Source organism: Triticum aestivum, chromosome 2D (assembly GCF_018294505.1).
Source record: "Triticum aestivum cultivar Chinese Spring chromosome 2D, IWGSC CS RefSeq v2.1, whole genome shotgun sequence".
NCBI lineage: Eukaryota > Viridiplantae > Streptophyta > Magnoliopsida > Poales > Poaceae > Triticum > Triticum aestivum.
Window position 1 is genome coordinate 311,272,291 of NC_057799.1, and position 3,482 is coordinate 311,275,772.

Here is a 3,482-nt window from a genome sequence, read left to right on the forward strand (position 1 = left end):
AATAAGGGGGAGAAGCTCATCCTATCGAAGACTACATCTTCTTGCAGCCATCATCTTGCAGCAGTAGAGGAGAGGAGCATATAATAATATATAGTAACATGTTTATATCAACAATACTCTGAGATCCTTCCTTGACTACCCTGTGAGAAAGCAATCCCAGAACAGAACATCATTTAAGTCGTCGAGAAAATCCCAACACTATCACGAGTAGCAGACATCACCTCCCCCTGGTCGACTATTTTATCCTAGTGGCTTTGAAACACAAATCAGAGCCATGGGGAGATCAGAAACAACGCCAGAACCTCTAGATAGGATCCAGAGGGGGAATCAATAGAAGGGCTCCACCAAGCCATCACCTCGATCAAGCACTACTAGAAATCTATATTTTACCTAGGGTGAAGGCCTTTATCTAGAGCTTATTGATCTCCTCAAGGGATAGTAAAGCAAAGGAACAGTACACCCTAGGGAAAGATAATTTTCAATAATAAAAAGCACCGGGAAATGGCGCGCAGTGCAAAAGGGATGGCATGATGCAAAATTTTGGCGTAGTTAGGTTTCCTCCTCGAAGCGCCGCCAGAAAAGCCCAATATTTCCCCCTTCGTCCAGGCGACATCGAGTCGTCCTCCACCGTTGTGCAGCCATGCTCTCCCCACGCCGTCTGGCCGTGCTCGCCCCCGTTCAATCAACCACGCATGGTCTCTGCTGACAGTTGCTCTCCTACACCGCCGCCTCTCCTTGCCGCCAGTGAGTCGATCCCCCTCCCTCCCTGATCCCCATGCTCGGCCGCCCCGGATCCAGATCCACAACCCTAGCGCTCTAGAACCTGGATCTCACAGCATACTCTTTTTTTGTATGTGATGCATCTTCTTGGAGGGATGGAGAACAGGGGGATTGAGACCGTGGAGGAAAGGCTATAGGTGCCGGCGCCACCCAACAGGAGCCGGTGATGGCCGGTCGGCTCGGACGACAGCGTCGGCATCTACATGACCTTGATGAAGTCCGACCCCAGCTCCACCTCTGCACTGGCCATGACACCGTGACGCCCCAACTGCCTAGGTGATGCTGCATATTTCCTCTTGTATTTGTGGCTTTTTGTTTGATACACGAACAGTATAAGGGTCTCAGATTTAGTACAATGTTACGCTTGTGTGCGAACCTTTTCTGCTGTTGCTGCAAATTGTTGTGTGCATCGGCTTGACCGTGAGTTAGTTATTTAGCCAAATGAGGTGTTCAACTGGTCAGTTGTATTCGGATGATTGTCTAGCTCTTTAGGAACTAATTACAAGCAGTACAAACACATGGGAGGTTCATTCAAAGTTTTTAGCTACATACTAGCTGTGGATTGTTTGAGAGCTCCCTCGCACTATAATTTTAGGATTTTATAGCCATTTGCAGTTGCTTCTTTTATTTAGAGCTCAGGGAGTGAAAGGTTGTGAAGTTCACATGACCTCTGTTTCTTCATAGATAAGGAGACTCCGACATCAATCATCGTCACACCATCCCCTTATTCATCTCTTTGTAATACCAAACCCTAGGTGGATTCCTACATGTATTACTTTAATCATTCATCCATCATTACCATGAGTATCGCTTTGATGCTTGTTGTCTCTATACCCAAGCAAAACCCCTATTTCTCAGGGATATGGAGGAAACCTAGTATGTTTAGGTGTTGAACGCCGATAGGATTCGATATCCTTTGTATGTTTATGGTAATAATCTTTCTGATGTTGGGTGAAGTTAACCACTCAACATTTGATCCTTGGGACATAATGTTTATTACTATTGGTGTGATGCTGGGTTTGTGGAGGTATTGCGGTGACAGAAGTTATGTCCCTTCTTCCCTAGCCACTTGATGGGGGATTACTTAAGACCGCCTTTAGCTACCTCCATAGGGATACCCTTAACCACTGTTGTCATAACCTGCATGTGTGGAGGAATGGTGGTGCCGTATGTGATATGTAGATGCGACATGTATGCGCACATAACTGTACTTGGATATACCCACTTATAGAAACATACATAGTGGCTTAGTTATCTGAACCTAGAACTGCGCTTTTGCATAAGTTTTGTTAGACACATACTAGTGGGGAATCTAGACTCCTTGAGAAAGCCTTACCCTATTGATTTCATCACCACCATTTACTCTATGTTGTTCTTTTATATAATCTCACACTTTACTTTCAATAACAAATCATTTGCAAGATATTCAACTTTCTCTTTCGCTTTGCTTTGTGCTGTAACTTACTTACATGCACATTTCTATAAATCCTTACAAGAGTGATAGACCACCAGTCTTCCTGGTGGGATCGATATTCTTAGTTCAAAAAAATCTACAACCAAACTATGTGCCACTTGCAGATCATCTGGTGCTGTTGCCGGGGAGCTAAGCGCTTTTAGTCTTTGTTTTAAGTTTTGGTTCATTTTGTGTACTAAGTTATTTTGCAGGTTCAACGCAACCATGGCCGAGTTCGGTCAACTAAAGAAATCTTCACTTCCTTGGGCCGGATACCTAATGGTGAAACTTACGAGATCAACATACCAACTTGTGCAGCTATTTGGTGAGATATGCGAGACATTTAAACTAAATGCCTTCACCTATGATGAGATGAAATTAAAATCATTTGGGAAGACACTAACTGCCAAGGCAAAGGCATGCTTATTTTCTCATCCGTAAGTACCTTCGACATGTGAGAAAAATCATGTAACGTATTCTTGGGGCATTTTTATACAGAGAAGAAATCTTATGTAGCAGGCGTATGATCATCAATTTTAATTAGAAACCAGGTAAGAGGCTTGTAAAGGCATATATGAGGTATTGTTCTTTCCTTAGTTATTTCCCTCGTCATAAATTACCATCCCGGTTGGTGCCAAATTTCTTTTATGAAGGGCTTAATGATTACATGTGTATAAAAAAAACCAGCCGGCCTCGGTGGTCAGCAATCTCTCATATTAAAGACATGTGTATAAAATTTTCTATGTTGTTGCTAAATTTCTTTTATGTGAAATGTTTATGAAAAGTAGACATAAAAACTATAAGTTAAAAAAATGTTAATCATGTATTTGAAAATGTTAAACGTTTATATAAAAATGTTCTTGGTGTATACACAAAATATACAATGTGTATAGGATAAAGTAGACATAAAAAGGATAAGTTTTTAAAAATGTTAATCATGTATTTGGATAATTTTAAATGTGCAAATATAAAGTCTTCTTGATGTATATGAAAAATGTTGAATGTGTATTCAAAACAAGATGACATGTGTTGAACAAAAAAGAAACCAATGAAAATTGACAAAGAAACAAAGGAAAACAAAGAAAACCAATAAGACACAAAAGGGAAAGAAAAAAGACAAAGCTGAAGAAAACCAATGCAAAAGAATTGAAAGAGTGAAACCTGAGAAGGAAACAATAAAAACGAGATAAAAACATGGAACATCAAAGAAATACATGCCAAAAATCCAATGAAATCCGAGAAAGAAGCA

The 3,482-nt window shown here is 40.9% G+C and overlaps 1 long non-coding RNA gene across 1 annotated transcript; it reads left to right on the plus strand.

Moving 5' to 3' along the window:
* Positions 1–450: 450 nt before the first annotated feature.
* LOC123052893 (uncharacterized) lies at positions 451–2,976 on the plus strand. Its single transcript, XR_006425152.1, has 2 exons — positions 451–744; positions 874–2,976. It is a non-coding gene; the product is annotated as an uncharacterized lncRNA (long non-coding RNA).
* Positions 2,977–3,482: the final 506 nt, after the last annotated feature.